The 18,857-nt window shown below is 33.4% G+C and overlaps 1 protein-coding gene across 1 annotated transcript in view; it reads left to right on the top strand.

Annotated features, from left to right (window-relative positions):
• The first annotated feature begins 2,402 nt into the window (after positions 1-2,402).
• The window catches only part of LOC143084315 (putative ankyrin repeat protein RF_p14), a 30,240-nt gene continuing 13,785 nt past the window's right edge, over positions 2,403-18,857 (top strand). Inside the window, exon 1 of the mRNA XM_076260727.1 lies at positions 2,403-2,506. The gene's annotated coding sequence lies outside the window, so the exon portion shown is untranslated. The remainder of the gene's footprint in view (positions 2,507-18,857) is intronic.

The raw sequence follows: 18,857 nt of genomic DNA, 5'->3' as shown, positions 1-18,857 counted from the left end.
TCAATTTACCACGACTCTTTGCTTGCGTACGGCCTTCAACAATGAGCAAAACCCATACCACATAGTCAGCTATAAAAGGTCCCGAAATGACAATTTTAAACAATTCAAACGAGAAAACTAACGGCCTTATTTATGAACAAAAGACAGGCAGCCTGCAGTAATTCAGTGGTTGTCGTTTGTTTATGCGTTAAGGGCCGAATACAAATAAATTTCATATTTCAAGACACTATACGTATATTGTTTTTATACTAAAATCGATAAAAAAAATATAAAAAAAATAAAAAAAATATGTAACAAATATTGTTAAAAAAAAGTGTTTGGAATTTCCCTCTTGGGGTACCATTTTGGGGTATTTCCCTATGACCGTAGTCCAGGCTGTAAGACATTGACATTTTAATGAATTAAACAGGGAAAATGAACTTTATTAATAAAATTTAATAAACATGGTATATAAATTACCAATTTGAAGACATAACAAGTTGAAATTCATAAAAGTTTGACCATTGTTACTACACGTTGTCATGGTTGTGACTGACGTTGTTGATGAAATACAGTAGTTCCGGTAAGTAGGCGGGGCTTAAAGGTTAGTTGAAGTCATTGACGTATAAAGCTTACGTTTATACGTATAGCTTTATCTGTATAGTAAAATAGCTGATTGCAGTATAATTAGACAATATACGTATAGTGTCTTGAAATATGAAATTTATTTGTATGAGGCTAAGAAACGGGAAAATGCGAGGTCCTACCGAGCATTTTCCCGTTTCGTGCCGAATACAAATAAATTTCATATTTCAAGACACTATACGTATATTGTTTTTATACTGAAATCGATCAAAAAACAAAAAAAATAATAAAAATATGAAACAAATATTATTAAAAAAAAATGTTTGGAATTTCCCCCCTGGGGTACCATTTTGGGGTATTTCCCTATGAGCGTAGTCTAGGCGGTAAGCATTGACAATTTAAGGAATTAGAAAGGGAAAATGAAGTTAATTAATAACATTTGATAAACATGGTATATAAATTACCAATTTGAAGACATAACAGGTTTAAATTCATAAAAGTTTGACCATTGTTGCTACACGTTGTCATGGTTGTGACGTGACGTTGTAAGTAGGCGGGACTTATAGGTCAGTTGAGGTCATTGACGTATAAAGCTTACGTTTATACGTATAGCTTTATCTGTATAGTAAAATAGCTGATTGCAGTATAAATTTGTTTTTCGATCATTTTTTTATGCTAAGTGAGCTTTTCTCGTCACTTGGCGTTCGTCGTCCGATTTTGCTTTGTTAACTTTTACAAAACTTCGCAGTCTCTGAAACTACTGGGCCAAATGTTATTGCCGCGTCTTTTAGGGAGTCGCCTGATAGTCTCGGTTAAACTTTGCAACAATTACCATTGGTGTATCTAGTTTAAAAACTGTATTGGATAACCCTGCCTGTCAGCCAAGTTAGCCGACATAGCTAAAATTAAAACATAGGGATAACGCAAGTGCTGTCTTTTAAAAAACGCTATGAATAACGAAAACCTGATGTGAAAATCATGTTTAATCTGACATCGGACTCGGACTTCTTTTAAAATGAATTTTACTGTGTGTATTGCTTCATATGTAGTTTATTCTACATTGGCTAGAGGTATAGGGGAGGTTGGGACCCCACAAAACATGTTTAACGCCGCTGCATTTTGCGCCTGTCCCAAGTCAGAAACCTCTGGCCTTTGTTAGTCTTTTGTGTGTTTTTTTTTTCTTCATTTTTATCTCATTTGTATGTTTTGGAGTTTAGTGTGACGGCCATTTTCACTGAACTAGTACACAATTTTATTTAGGGGCCAGCTGATACTACCTCCGGGTGCAGGATTTTCTCGCTGCATTAAAGACCCATTGGTGGCCTTCGGATGTTGTCTGCTCTTTGGTCGGGCTGTAACACAGTTGCCTCTTTGCCAAATTCCCCGTTTTCATTCTCATGACTTCTTATAAATAGGAGTTATCGACCTTCTATGACGAATTTTCTCACTCGCATGTTCGCCTGTTATATTGAAATAGAGTGCCCTAATGATAAATAGATAGAAACTTTAAATAGCAAAAATTACCAGCAAGACAAGATCTATTGATTTTCATAGTTCTTTATTCAGTTCAGTTTTCCGTTTCCGCCGTTTAGCAACCCCCCCCCCCCCCCCCCCCCGAATCAACCACTCAGAAGCCGTTTAGCCTTCTCAAAATGGACCCAATCAGTGTTTCCCATTGCTTCTAGTTGTTTTAGAAAACTGGTTAAGAATCACCTTTAAATCGGCCCAATCGGTGTTTCAAACTGGTCCGATTTGTCTGTCAATCTTATCCGAGTTTCTTTAAAGCTGGTCCGAGTTTTCTTGGTCCGACTTGTCCTAATACCGTTATTCAGTGTCTCGTTTTGACAAAAACTTCCTGCTCTTCTCGGAATTTAAACTGCTATCGACAGGCTGCAAACAGTTCTTTTTCACCTAGAAGACGTCATTTCAATGGCTTTAAAGGGTAAGTTTTTAATATTTCTGTTATATCTGACTCAGGTGAATAAATGACACATTTATTTTAGGTGATTTTAAAAATATTTTTGAGTTTGAACACAGTTTGACATATTTCCGGGTTTCCACATCTCTCCTTCTTTGTATTAATGTTCTGAACAATGACTGAGAAGACATTTTCAATTGAACATTTAACTGAGTAATTTTATTTTCTTCAAGGTAAAAGTATTTGTGAAACCAAATTTGAAAGTTAAAAGTCAGTACAAATCGTGTGATTGAACTATTGAATAGTTTTTAGACACCAGGCGGCGCTGATGTTTGTCCACATTTTTGTAAACAAGTATTTTTTTATAAAAAGCTTGTCTGAACACTTTTTTTTCTATCCATGGGAAGAACCACTATCAACGTATATTTAGGAGAAGGTACCCAACTACTTTTTTCACCTCTCCTCTTCAAAACCGTATTTTGCTGTCAATTCATGCTCAAATTTCAGGTTCATACCTAGTCCAAATAATTATGACGTGGGTCTCATTGGGGTCTAAGCATGACGTGGGATTGCCTATTTTTTGTAAGCCTGACACCTGAAAGTCAAACTATTGTGTTGTGAAAATGGGAAATGACGTCTAACGGGACCCGGGAAATGACAACAAAATAAGAATTGCTTACGTACATAGTGTAAGCGGGATACGGGAATCTGACAAAACAATGTGGGATCCAGGATTGGAACCCCCTAATGAGACCCATATGACTTCTGGCTAGGCTATTTCATTTTTTTTCTGGGACGCCTTTCTACGACGTCATAACGCTGAAGCCATTTTTTACGTCTGGAGTCTGAGAGCAAATTTTGGGGGGAACTTTGACACCCAATTTTGACAAGAAATTTCATTGCTGGTTAGAAATTTTTACGTAATTACAAAGTCCTACCTTTTTTAGCTCACCTGGCCCCAAGGGCCAATTGAGCTTTTCCAATCACTTTGAGTCCCGCTTCCGCCGTCGTCCGTCGTTTACAAAAATCTTCTCCTCTGAAACTACTGGGCCAAATTAAATCAAACTTGACCACAATCATCATTGGGGTATCTAGTTTAAAAAAGTTGTCCGGTGACCCGGCCAACCAACCAAGATGGGGGCCATGGCTAGAAATAGAACAAAGGGGTAAAATAGAGTTTTTGGCTTATAAATAACTCAAAAATCAAAGCATTTAGAGCAAATCTGACATGGGGTAAAATTGTTTATCAGGTCAAGATGAATTGGACAACTAGTTGTTTGGTTGCTGCCCCTAAATTGGTAATTTTAAGGAATTTTTACTGTTTTTGGTTATTATTTTTAATATTATTATAGATAGAGATAAAGCATGTAAAGTGTAAACAGCAATAATGTTCAGCAAAGTAAAATTTACAAGTAAGTCAACATGACCGAAATGGTCACTTGACCTGTTTAGGAGTTGTTGCCCTTTATAGTCAATTTTTAACCATTTTTCGTAAATCTTAGTAATCATAGGGGTATTATTCTTATCACATGATTGGGGTATAAAACAACGTAAAATTGAGAATGGAAATGGGGAATGAGAAATGGAAATGGTAGTATTCTTATCACATGATTGGGGTAAAAACAACATAGTATTCTTATCAAGAATCACCATCTTACGGTGTTTATATATCTCAACTTGTACGATTCGCTCGTGTATGTAACAATGTTTTAGATTTAACGAGAGAAATGTATGTATTACTGAAAAATTATTACACCAGGGTTTTCGATATCACAAACTAGTCAAAACATTTACTAAATTTTATCATCGGTATAAAGACATCATTCGTAAATATAACTCAACATGCAGACTTTTAATACGTTCAGGTATTTCACATCCAATTTTTTATGGTAATATTCTTTATAAAGCACAAAGGTGTCAGTATTCACCTCAGAAACTTACAAAACCTTTGAATAGACTTATTAAGAAGGGATATAATTACGATACTGTTGTCAAGTCATTAAAGATTGCATATTTTGGCGTTAATATTGAGTCACTGATAAGGTCTTTGCATCGGAACTAAACACATTATTTTTTTAAAAACAGTTGTTGGCATGACACGGGTTATGTTCTTCTCATATATGTTATGATGGTATGATACTAAACCCCTAACAGAAGGATTGTGCCTGATGTTCATATGATGAAATCATAATCTTTCAGTCAGTTTAATTGAAGTCTGGAGCTAGCATGTCAGTTAACTGCTAGTAGTCTGTTGTTATTTATGTGTTATTGTCATTTTTTTTATTTTCTTTGGTTACATCTTCTGACATCAGACTCGGATTTCTCTTGAACTGAATTTTAATGTGCGTATTGTTATGCGTTTACTTTACTACATTGGTTAGAGGTATAGGGGGAGGGTTGAGATCTCACAAACATGTTTAACCCCGCCGCATTTTTGCGCCTGTCCCAAGTCAGGAGCCTCTGGCCTTTGTTAGTCTTGTATTATTTTAATTTTAGTTTCTTGTGTACAAGTTGGAAATTAGTATGGCGTTCATTATCACTGGACTAGTATATATTTGTTTAGGGGCCAGCTGAGGGACGCCTCCGGGTGCGGGAATTTCTCGCTACATTGAAGACCTGTTGGTGACCCTCTGCTGTTGTTTTTTATTTGGTCGGGTTGTTGTCTCTTTGACACATTCCCCATTTCCATTCTCAATTTTATTATCACATGATTGGGGTTAAAAATAACAAAGTATTCTTATCACATGATTGGAGTATAAATCAGCGTAGTATTCTCATGATTCTTATCACATGATTGGGGTTTAAAACAACATAGTATTCTTATCACATGATTGGGGTTTAAAACAACATACATGTAGTATTCTTATCAGTCAGGGGACTTACTTAAATGAGTGATTTTCTAAATCACTGATTCAAGTAGCATTATTTTCATAAAGGTTGGAATTAAGAGTTGTCTTTCTTTAATAATCACCTATTTAGGTAGTACAAAATAATCACTACAATTAATTTTACTGTAGGTTTAAATATAGAATACTAATGATCCAGGGACTAATTATGTTTCTAAACTTTTCAGAAACAACATCAGGTTAAGTATCATTATTTTAATAACCCCCACTAATTTCAACACCCCCGAACAGTGAAATTTTTATCGGGAACAGTAGAATTTTATTACATAATCTGAAAGATGAAACCTTGAACTTTACAGGAAAAATACTCCCACTGCTGGGAAAAATCTGTCAAGAAAGTATTAGTTCATTATGTAAAGCCATTATTGCAGCATTTTTTCAACTAAAATAGAATTTGCAGCTAAATGATAGCATCAAAGGCATAAACCTTGCTACTTAAAAGAAGCAAAAAATACATTTTTTTCAATTTTACTAATGAAAAGATATTATTTAAACCTATGTGTTTGAAATTTTGTTAAAATTACAAAATCAAAATTTGAGACAAAACTTCAAATTTGCTACTCAAATAAGTGATTTAAAAATCACTTACATCAGTAAGTCCCCTGACTGCTTATCACATGATTGGAGTATAAATCAACGTAGTATTCTTATCACATGATTGACATGATTGGGGTATAAAACAATGTAGTATTCTTATCACATGGTTGGGGTATAAAACAACGTAGTATTCTTATCACATGATTGGGGTATAAAACAACGTAGTATTCTTATCACATGATTGGGGTATACAACAACGTAGTATTCTTATCACATGATTGACATGATTGGGGTTAAAAAAATGTAGTATTCTTATCACATGATTGGGGTATACAACAACGTAGTATTCTTATCACATGATTGGGGTATAAAACAACGTAGTATTTTTATCACATGATTGACATGATTGGGGTTAAAAAAATGTAGTATTCTTATCACATGATTGGGGTATAAAACAACCTAGTATTCTCGTGATTCTTATCACATGATTGGAGTATCATGGGTTAAGAAATTTTGTTAAAGCTCACTAGCCCAGGGCTTATTGTTAGCAGGATTTTACTAGCCCTGTTGGAAGAACTATTAGCCAGGGATCTCCATGACCTGTTTAACGATGGCGCCCCGCCATCGTTCAAATGTCTTGCGCCATCGTCAAATGACTTGCACCATCGTTCAAATGTCTTGCGCCATCGTTCAAAGCTGTGATCGTTTTTATAGCCTGACGCCATTTTTTTAGCAATTATAATCAAATGCAAGTAATTGCATAACCTTCAGGCTTTCTTTATAGTGTAATCCAGTTCTATCGCCTGAGGGATATCCGGATTAAGATCGCTAATCACTTTTACCTGTGCTTGTACAGGTAGATCAACAAAGCAGACAGGAGAATATTATCTGAAGATAGACGATTCATTTGTCGAATTATTTAATTACGTTTCCGCAAATGCTTATGATAATTCAGATTAAATAAATTAATTAATAGTCCAGTTACAAAGTTTTACAAGTATAACACATGTTTTTATTTGTGCATTACGCAAACAGCATCCCCCTTTTTAAGAAGTACAAAATAAGACGTAAAACAGTAATTATTATTTCATCACAAATAACTCGAGTACTGCTGTATTGTAACGATAATATAGAATTACTTTAAAAGTTAAAAAGTAAAAACTTTTAATATTTCCTGTAAATAAATATCCAGGGGTTAAGAAATTTTGTTAAAGCTCACTAGCCCAGGGCTTATTGTTAGCAGGATTTTACTAGCCCTGTTGGAAGAACTATTAGCCAGGGATCTCCATGACCTGTTTAACGATGGCGCCCCGCCATCGTTCAAATGTCTTGTGCCATCGTTCAAATGTCTTGCGCCATTGTCAAATGACTTGCACCATCGTTCAAATGTCTTGCGCCATCGTTCAAAACTGTGATCGTTTTTATAGCCTGACGCCATTTTTTTAGCAATTATAATCAAATGCATGTAATTGCATAACCTTCAGGCTTTCTTTATAGTGTAATCCAGTTCTATCGCCTGAGGGATATCCGGATTAAGATCGCTAATCACTTGTACCTGAGCTTGTACAGGTAGATCAACAAAAGGCCAAGTGAGCTTTTCTCATCACTTGGCGTCCGGTGTCCGTCGTCGTCGTCGTCTTCCGTCGTCGTCCTGCGTTAAATTTTACAAAAATCTTCTCCTCTGAAACTACTGGGCCAAATTTAACCAAACTTGGCCACAATCATCATTGGGGTATCTTGTTTAAAAAATGTGTCCGGTGACCTGGCCAACCAACCAAGATGGCCGCCATGGCTAAAAATAGAACATAGGGGTAAAATGCAGTTTTTGGCTTATAACTTAAAAACCAAAGCATTTAGAGCAAATTTGACAAGGGGTAATATTGTTCATCAGGTCAAGATCTATCTGTCCTGAAATTTTCAGATGAATCCGACATTTCGTTGTTGGGTTGCTGCCCCTGAAATGGTAATTTTAAGGAAATTTTGCTGTTTTTGGTTATTATCTTGAATATTGTTATAGATAGAGATAAACTGTAAACAGCAATAATGTTCAGCAAAGTAAGATCTACAAATAAATAAGTCTACATGACCAAAATGGTCAGTTGACCCCTTTAGGAGTTATTGCCCTTTATAGTCAATTTTTAACCATTTTTCGTAAATCTTAGTAATCTTTTAGAAAAATCTTCTCCTCTGAAACTACTGGGCCGAATTTAACCAAACCTGGCCATAATCATCATTGGGGTATCTAGTTAAAAAATGTGTCCGATGCCCCGCCCAAGCAACCAAAATGGCCACCATGGCTAAAAATAGAACATAGGGGTAAAATGCAGTTTTTGGCTTATAACTCAAAAACCAAAGCATTTAGAGCAAATCTTACAGGAATGGGACATTCCGATGTTGGGTTGCTGCCCCTGAAATGGTAATTTTAAGGAAATTTTGTGTTTTTGGTTATTATCTTGAATATTATTATAGATAGAGATAAACTGTAAACAGCAATAATGTTCAGCAAAGTAAGATCTACAAATAAGTTAACATTACCAAAATGGTCAGTTGACCACTTTAGGAGTTATTGCCCTTTATAGTCAATTTTTAACCATTTTTCGTAAATCTTAGTAATCTTTTAGAAAAATCTTCTCCTCTAAAACTACTGGGCCAAACTTAACCAAACTTAGCCATAATCATCATTGGGGTATCTAGTTAAAAAAATGTGTCCGGTAACTTGGGGTGCAATCAACAGTTTTTTTCTATGACGTCACATTTTTAGGGACCATGCATAAGTGACCCTTAGTGGTGGACTGATTAATAAAGATACTTGTATAAAACTAGATATCACTGGAATCAGAATGTTCTCTTGTTTATAATGAAATAAAAATAATGTGTACTTTTAATATATATTAAAAATATTCCATCCAATGAACATGGGGGAAAAAAGGTCTAATTTGAACATAAAAAACTTGAAACCAGGTCATGTGCACACCCATGAAGACATGATCCATGCACATTTTACATAATCAAAACTGTATGAAATTTGTAGGTTTTTACCTGGCCTTTCAAAAAAATCTTGTTTCAGGGTACGGTTTCCTGCTCCGAAAAGAGCTACAGTGGCTGCAAATAAGTTTTCAATTTTCACTGCCAAAAAAATAGGATGTTTACAGTGTTGTCTCCCCTCAAAACATGTAAAGTTAATATAATTTTTAAAATTATTTCAATCATTCAACCTGTTTTAATTGAAAGCTAATTAACTAATTTTTACAATCAAATACAAAAAACATGATACTTTTTCACCAATTGAGTAAATAAACAGGGGTTTCCCTCCATGGTTATTTTTAGTCGGGGGAATAACCCCTAGTTTTTTATACGAAACTGTTTATAGCACCCTTAAGGCAAAACTTTATATGCGATATATTAAAATTTCTTAGCTTTTCTGAATCTGTACACTACCGATTAAAATGATGTCTGACTTTAAGGATTGTGACCACGAATAGTGAAAATACAGCTCTTTTTTCATGTCGCATAGTACTGGCATATTGGCCAGTGGCAAACAGTTTAACCAGCAAACTCCAAACATTTCCTATATCCCATTTTCATCAGTTTTACAAAGAAAATAAATCATAAAATAGGGTTTCTTTTGAATAAATAGAATAAAAACTATGAAATAAGCATGGATAAAGTTACTTGAAATATATTTTGTCCCTAGTATTATGTGAACTAAGTTATAGCTGAGTTGAGAAAAATATGGAAATAGTGTTTTTCTTAGGTATGGCACTTGTACCTTTATGACTTTAAAAAGTACCAAATATATATTATAATGAATTAAAATTTATGTCACACTGATCAGAAGTACAGGTCAAAGTAGAAAAAGTCTACACTTTGCATGTGCAACGTTTGGTTCCAAATATATGAGAGATTGAATAAAATATCATGACGTCACAAAAAGATGAAAAAAACTTCAATATTCGCGCAGAGTCTTGTTTTCTTATTTCTGGTTGCTATGTACAAATCTGTAATATTTGCATTAAATATACCAAACTGATGCTTTTAAATTAAAGTATACGTGCCGTACAATATTTTTCAGAATTATTTTACTCCATTTGCGTACACATTTCTATGCGAAAACATCACTATAATATATATTTGTCCCTTTAAGGGTGCAATCAACAGTTTTTTCTATGACGTCACATTTTGAGGGACCATGCATAAGTGACCCTTAGTGGTGGACTGATTAATAAAGATACTTGTATAAAACTAGATATCACTGGAATCAGAATGTTCTCTAGTTTATAATGAAATAAAAATAATGTGTACTTTTAATATATATTAAAAATATTCCATCCAATGAACATGGGGAAAAAAGGTCTAATTTGAACATAAAAAACTTGAAACCAGGTCATGTGCACACCCATGAAGACATGATCCATGCACATTTTACATAATCAAAACTGTATGAAATTTGTAGGTTTGTACCTGGCCTTTCAAAATGATCTTGTTTCAGGGTACGGTTTCCTGCTCCGAAAAGAGCTACAGTGGCTGCAAATAAGTTTTCAATTTTCACTGCCAAAAAAATAGGATGTTTACAGTGTTGTCTCCCCTCAAAACATGTAAAGTTAATATAATTTTTAAAATTATTTCAATCATTCAACCTGTTTTAATTGAAAGCTAATTAACTAATTTTTACAATCAAATACAAAAAACATGATACTTTTTCACCAATTGAGTAAATAAACAGGGGTTTCCCTCCATGGTTATTTTTAGTCGGGGAATAACCCCTAGTTTTTTATACGAAACTGTTTATAGCACCCTTGGCCAACAAGCCAAAATGGCCGCCATGGCTAAAAATAGAACATGGGGGTAAAATGAAGTTTTTGGCTTATAACTCAAAAACAAAGCATTAAGAGCAAATCTATCAGGAAGTAAAATTGTTGATCAGGTCACGATCTATCTGCCCTGGAATTTTCAGATGAATCGGATAATCAGTTGTTAGGTTGCTGCCCCTGAATTGGTGATTTTGAGGAAATTTTGCTGTTTTTTTGTTATTATCTTGAATATTATTATAGATAGAGATAAACTGTAAACAGCAATAATGTACAACAAAGTAAGAACTGAAAATAAGTCAGTATGACCAAAATAGTCAATTGATCCCCTAAGGAGTTATTGCCCTTAATAGTCAATTTTTAACAATCTTCTTAAAATTTGAAGATTTTCAAATCATTTTCCACAGAAAGTACTGTTATAGATAGAGATAATTGTAAGCAGCAAGAATGTTTAGTAAAGTAAGATGTACAAACACATCACCATCACCAAAACACAATTTTGTCATGAATTCATCTGTGTCCATTGTTTAATATTCACATAGACCAAGGTGAACGACACAGGCTCTTTAGAGCCTTTAGTTCATTAGTATGATCTCAGTTTTACAGTGTTTTTCCATAGATTTTTAGCTCACCTGGCCTAAAAGGCCAAGTGAGCTTTTCTCATCACTTGGTGTCCGTCGTCCGTCGTCGTAGTCCTTTGTCGTTAACTTTTACAAAAATCTTCTCCTCTGAAACTACTGGGCCAAATCAAACCAAACTTGGCCACAATCATCATTGGGGTATTTAGTTAAGAAAATGTGTCCGGTGACCCGGCCAACCAACCAAGATTGCTGCAATGGCTAAAAATAGAACATAGGGGTAAAATGCAGTTTTTGGCTTATAACTCAAAAACCAAAGCATTTAGAGCAAATCTGACCGGAGTAAAAATGTTCATCAGGTCAAGATATATCTGCCCTGAAATTTTCAGATGAATCGGACATTCCGTTGTTGGGTTGCTGCCCCTGAAATGGTAATTTTAAGGAAATTTTGCTGTTTTTATACGACCTCAAAAATTTTATTATACGACCGCAAAAATTTTAATTTTTCGTGGTATATTGCTATCACGTTGGCGTCGTCGTCGTCGTCGTTGTTGTCGTCGTCGTCGTCGTCCGAATACTTTTAGTTTTCACACTCTTACTTTAGTAAAAGTGAATAGAAATCAATGAAATTTTAACACAAGGTTTATGACCACAAAAGGAAGGTTGGGATTGATTTTGGGAGTTTTGGTCCCAATATTTTAGGAATTAGGGGCCAAAAAGGGCCCAAATAAGCATTTTCTTGGTTTTCGCACTATAACTTTAGTTTAAATGAATAGAAATCTATGAAATTTTGACACAAGGTTTATGACCACAAAAGGAAGGTTGGGATCGATTTTGGGAGTTTTGGTTCCTACAGTTTAGGAATTAGGGGCCAAAAAAGGGCCCAAATAAGCATTATTCTTGGTTTTCGCACAATAACTTTAGTATAAGTAAATAGAAATCTATGAAAGTTAAACACAAGGTTTATGACCATAAAGGGAAGGTTGGGTTTGATTTTGGGAGTTTTGGTCCCAACAGTTTAGGAATAAGGGGCCCAAAGGGTCCAAAATTGAACTTTGTTTGATTTCATCAAACATTGAATAATTGGGGTTCTTTGATATGCCGAATCTAACTGTGTATGTAGATTCTTAATTTTTGGTCCCGTTTTCAAATTGGTCTACATTAAGGTCCAAAGGGTCCAAAATTAAACTTAGTTTGATTTTAACAAAAATTGAATCCTTGGGGTTCTTTGATATGCTGAATCTAAAAATGTACTCAGATTTTTGATTATTGGTCCAGTTTTCAAGTTGGTCCAAATCGGGGTCCAAAATTAAACTTTGTTTGATTTCATCAAAAATTGAATAATTGGGGTTCTTTGATATGCCGAATCTAACTGTGTATGTAGATTCTTAATTTTTGGTCCCGTTTTCAAATTGGTCTACATTAAGGTCCAAAGGGTCCAAAATTAAACTTAGTTTGATTTTAACAAAAATTGAATCCTTGGGGTTCTTTGATATGCTGAATCTAAAAATGTACTCAGATTTTTGATTATTGGCCCAGTTTTCAAGTTGGTCCAAATCGGGGTCCAAAATTAAACTTTGTTTGATTTCATCAAAAATTGAATAATTGGGGTTCTTTGATATGCCAAATCTAACTGTGTATGTAGATTCTTAATTTTTGGTCCCGTTATCAAATTGGTCTACATTAAAGTCCAAAAGGTCCAAAATTAAACTTAGTTTGATTTTAACAAAAATTGAATTCTTGGGTTTTTTTGATATGCTGAATCTAAACATGTACTTAGATTTTTGATTATGGGCCCAGTTTTCAAGTTGGTTCAAATCAGGATCCAAAATAATTATATTAAGTTTTGTGCAATAGCAAGAAATTTTCAATTGCACAATATTCACCAATAGCAAGAAATCTTCAATTGCATAGTATTGTGCAATAGCAAGAAATTTTCAATTGCACAGTATTGCGCAATAGCAAGAAATCTTCAATTGCACAGTATTGTGCAATAGCAAGAAATCTTCAATTGCACAGTATTGTGCAATAGCAAATATTTTCAAATACTCAGTATTGCGCAATAGCAAGAAATATCTAATTGCAATTTCAATTGGAGTTATCTTTCTTTGTCTAGATTAGTAGTTGAATCAACTTAAATCTTTGTTTTATACAATACAGATATATAATTAATATTTCAATTGGAGTTATCTTTCTTTGTCCAGAATAGTAGTTGAATCAACGTAAATCATTGTTTTATACAATATACAATTTATATTCACTTTTTCTACCAACTGATAAATTAAAACAATCTTTACCTTTCAGTGATAACAAGCACTTTATTTTACATTTTAATATTTTATGATGTATTTAAATGAGTAGTTATTGTTGCAAACTCCATTAGTAATTTGAATTGAGATCAGTTTTGGAAAAAGGGAAAGGGGGATGTGAAAACAAATGGGGGTGGGGGTTAAATTTTTCTCATTTCAGATTTCATAAATAAAAAGAAAATTTCTTCAAACATTTTTTTGAGAGGATTAATATTCAACAGCATAGTGAATTGCTCAAAGGCAAAAAAAATATTTTAAGTTCATTAGACCACATTCATTCTGTGTCAGAAACCTATGCTGTGTCAACTATTTAATCACAATCCAAATTTAGAGCTGAATCCAGCTTGAATGTTGTGTCCATACTTGCCCCAACCGTTCAGGGTTCAACCTCTGTGGTCGTATAAAGCTGCGCCCTGCGGAGCATCTGGTTGGTTATTATCTTGAATATTATTATAGATAGAGATAACTATAAACAGCAATAATGTTCACTAAAGTAAGATTTACAAATAAGTCAACATAACTGAAATGGTCAGTTGACCCCTTTAGGAGTTATTGCCCTTTATAGTCAATTTTTAACCATTTTTCGTAAATCTTAGTTATCTTTTACAAAAATCTTCTCCTCTGAAACTACTTGGCCAAATTAATCCAAACTTGGCCACAATCATCTTTTGGGTTAGTAGTTTGAAAAATGTGTCCGGTGACCCGGCCATCCAACCAAGATTGCCCCCATGGCTAAAAATAAAACATGGGGTCAAATGCAGTTTTTGGCTTATAACTCAAAACCCAAAGCATTTAGAGCAAATCTGACATGGGGTAAAATTGTTTATCAGGTCAACATTTATCTGCTCTGAATCAGATCAGACACAAATATGATCAGTATAGTGACAATAAATTACCAGATATATCTGAGATTCCAGATATTCCGATTCCAGTCGTATCCGACAATCAAGCAGATGTAGAAACACCGTCTGGTTCTAGTGACATATTAAGTGACAATTCAAAATCTGTTATAAAACTTACCGTTGAGACTCCGAGACTAACCAGACCACGGAAACCGCCAAATAGATATGGAGATTTTGTGTATAATTAAAATTGAACGAACTTTGGTTAAGGCAATGGTTAAAATGTTAAAGGGCAGAATAATCCCTTATAACCATTTTATGCAAAGAAATAAGGCAGTCTACCTATTCTTTGTTTTGCATGCAAAAATAGATTTACATATTGCTTATTTTCAATTTTTAGTAGGATTTAGGAAATACACTATAATTGTAAAAGTTCATTCAGTTTAAAATTCTGTAGATAAATATATGTGCAGAATTTCATTCATAAATTTAAAGTAAAAGCAGCTGATTGTGTTTTCATTCATTCAGTGATAAATGAACTATAAACATTAAGGTTATGTGAAATCTAAGGATCGAGGTGTGTAGTGACATTAATATAAACAGTTACATCCGCTGATAATTGATACTGTGACAGTTTCTATGTTTCTATCATTTCGACCACACACAGGTTCATTATCTGCACATACGGCCTAGCCACAATCAGATGTGCATTTTGTGTTTCACATGTAGTCAAAAATGAGTATCACCTCAGGGAAAAACTCTTTTGATATTTTGGTTCAAAAATGGTTTAAATTATGAAAAATTGCCATCGTTAGGCTAACACTGGAAGCATTTATATAATTCCATGCAGTTTTTGAAGGAAATATTTAATATTTTTATTAAATAAATGGTGTTTAAAAACTGTATAATTTTCTTTAATGGTTGCCTTCAAGACATGGTCACCAGCGACAGATTTTTGGTCAATGACAAAGACAACAAAATATGTTTAGAACTATTGAATATCAAACATTTTAATTGAAAAGAAATTAACAAGAACATGTTTGACTCACAGTTATTTCAAACAACAGTAGCTTTCTTTGATTATTAATCTTATCTGATAAAACTGTATCTAAAATTATCTATAAATAACAAAACTTCCAAAAAAAACCTTTCTTTTGGTGTATAGAACATTAAAACAACTTATTCTTACAATAAACAATCAAACTTAGCAATACAATTTATATGTTTTGTCTACGGACAAGACATTGTATTCATATTTAATGAAATGCATTATTAAAACCTAATTTTGATATAGCTGTAAGTGTTATCTTGAAAGAAAAAACATACATTTTATCAGGTTTATCTATCAAATGATGCTTAACTTCGAGGAAAATAGAAACAAATACATTTTGATAATGTCTACGGACAAGACATTTTATTGATATTCAATTAAATGCTTTCAAAGATGATTGTTAAAGTTAAGATTAAAAGTTACTAATTAAGTTTTAAGCGGTGTTTTTTAATTTTGGAAAATATAAAAATGTACCCATAATTCTTTACATTTCTCAATAATTTATTGATTAAGCCAAAATGAAGACACATTCTTTTAACTGAAATCCATATATCTGACTGTTTAAAACAATCAAACTATTACTAAAACTTAATTTTGACATAGTTGAATGTGTTCTCTTGAAAAAATAACATGTATATACATTTTACCTATCAAATTAGGCTGAACTCAAGGAAATTGGATACGAATGAATTGTGGTAATGTCTACGGACAAGACAATTTTAGTTAAAAAAAAATCTGTTAGAATTAATTGTGACTATATTTATGTTCAAAATACTGAGTTTTAATTTGAATAGATAACTTTCATCACTTATAAATAAGATTTAAGTTCCATAGCAGACAAATAATTGAATTTAATACTTGTTATGTACAAGTGTCTTGTCCGTAGACACTTCCTCATCTGCTATTAATACTGAAATGCAAAAGATAAAGTTAGAGAGAGAGAAATACTTTTTCTTCATTTGATTTAGTTTAATCTTTTAAGGTATGCAGCAACTGGAATAAACAATATTGAAGTAAAATAAGGTATGCTTTTTATGACTGATAATCTGACACTTTTTAAAATCCGCTCCTGTAAAGTAATTTTACAAAAATTGAGAACACTTAAATTACCATTTATTTATTTAAAATAAGATATTTCTAAGTTTAAACAACACATAGGACTGATTAAGACCCATAAAGCCATGAAATATTGATAAAAAGACATGTCTACGGACAAGACATGTGTCTACGGACAAGACATGTGTCTACGGACAAGACATTCTGACATATTTTTGAATTTTTTCCTCTATTAATAGATGGTAGAAAAAAATGTTAGTAGTGTTTTCATATCTACAAAAGAACAGGAACTTAGCAATGCAACATTAATGTAATTATGCTTCCAGTTTACTAGGGAATGCATGTCTACGGACAAGACATTTTTTCACTTTATTTGTATATCCAACTTTGATGGCATATTTCTCCAGCTAGGGTACTTCAATTTTGATAAATGAGGTAGTTTTTGATAATGTATATACTAGAAGAGAAAACAAAACACATAATAGCATAAATTTGATTTCTTTTTCTCTTTTATCGTTACACTCAAGCAAGCTAAAAACAAAAGTACAAAATTGCATAACAAGCGCATAGTATTCAATTTTTTATCATAACTTTGTAACCACTGAAGATTTTTTGTTACAACAAACAGTAAAAGAAAGATGAATAAATTGTCTATAGCAATGAACCAATAATGTAGTTCAAATTAAGTTCACTTATTAACTATCAATTGATAAAAACAGCGAAATTTTAAATGAAACAACATAACGTGAAATTTTGCCCATTTTCAGCGTGTATTTTAGTGTTTTTTTTCAAAACGGTAACACCTATACTTGATATTTGATATTCATTGTGAAGCCCTACATTCTCTTCTTCAGTTCAAAGATGTATTACTTATGTACAGTTTATCTTCTTGTCTTTACAAGCCTATAACATAGACCCAATATGAAATGCACATCTGATCTTGGCTAGGCCGATAGTTTAATAAGGCTTTTATTAGGATTATAATCATTCTGTAACTGTAGTTCGATCGTTTGAGTTGTATAATAAATACTAGTATTTACTTGGATTCTACTTTATATATATGTAGCATAAGATGCCACAATTTGAATTTTATATTTTTATGATTTAATCTTTTTCACCCATTAAACATAAATATAAGGAATAATTTTGAATGGTGACAAATAAGGGGAAGTAACTCTAGTTCAGTTTGTAAACCAAATTATGGTGCAATTTATTTACGACCTAAAGCTAAGGTAATTGGTGTTAATTAACAGTGTGTTTGACACCCGAAAGCTGTCAAGTGAAGCCATGCACTTAATGGGTCACTTAATTTGACAGTTTACATAGCTAGATGAACTTCCTGTTCATGGAAGAATTACGAATTTGCCGGTATTTCAAAGGAATATTACTTATGAAATCAATCTCAAGGCTAAGAAATACGGGTGAAATCGGGTCATTTTTGTAATTCCCGGGTTATTTCAATGACCCGGTTGGTGTTCCGGGTGATCCCTCAGAATTGTGAAAATCTCGGGTCACACCCGCAGAATACGGGTCAGTTGACAGGTATGTAAGACAGCCAGTTTAAATATTGGCAGAGTTAACCAAAGTACCCAGAAAAAAACACAGAACTGAGGCAGGAAACTGACAAATTAACCATATAAAATGTATGACGTGAAAATTGAACTTTTATTGTGGGACCTATTGAACAGAGGCCTAATGTCACATTTGAAGTTGTGGTCACAGTTTGGTAAAATTACCACAAGTTAAATGGCTCAACCACTACGGCTCCTTGTATAAATGGACAAAGATTTAAAACTTTGATTGTTTGCTTTGGTTTTATAAACATCACTTTCTACACCATATGGGTAATTTCATGGCAGTCAGTTTTAGTGGCGTACTAAACCGTAGTACTTGAAGGAAAACGCCAACCTGCGGGAGGAAACTAACTTATCACATATGACATGAAAATCAAACCTTAATTTTGTAACTGCCCAACTAGGGCTCAAACCAATACCTAGAGGCTGGTAATCATACATGTAAGGTGTGACGAACTACCATACAAATAAGCATACTGCCCCTGATAAGTTTTGAGGATAAAGGATCTGAACCAAATTAGGATAGCAAAATATTAAATATTTGGAAGGTTGGCACAAATAGACATGGTGTTTATACTAATAATATATTATCTAAGTGCAAGGTTTTTCAGAGCTAGGTTTAAAACGTATGATAAATTCAAAATGGAAATATGCAGCAGGACAGACAATCTTTACAGATAAATAAATAATGGGTTGTAATGCTTGTTTGATTAA

The sequence above is a fragment of the Mytilus galloprovincialis genome, chromosome 7, assembly GCF_965363235.1.
Source record: "Mytilus galloprovincialis chromosome 7, xbMytGall1.hap1.1, whole genome shotgun sequence".
NCBI lineage: Eukaryota > Metazoa > Mollusca > Bivalvia > Mytilida > Mytilidae > Mytilus > Mytilus galloprovincialis.
The sequence above is the reverse complement of the archived record's forward strand: the minus strand, read 5'-3'. Positions and strand labels throughout refer to the sequence as shown.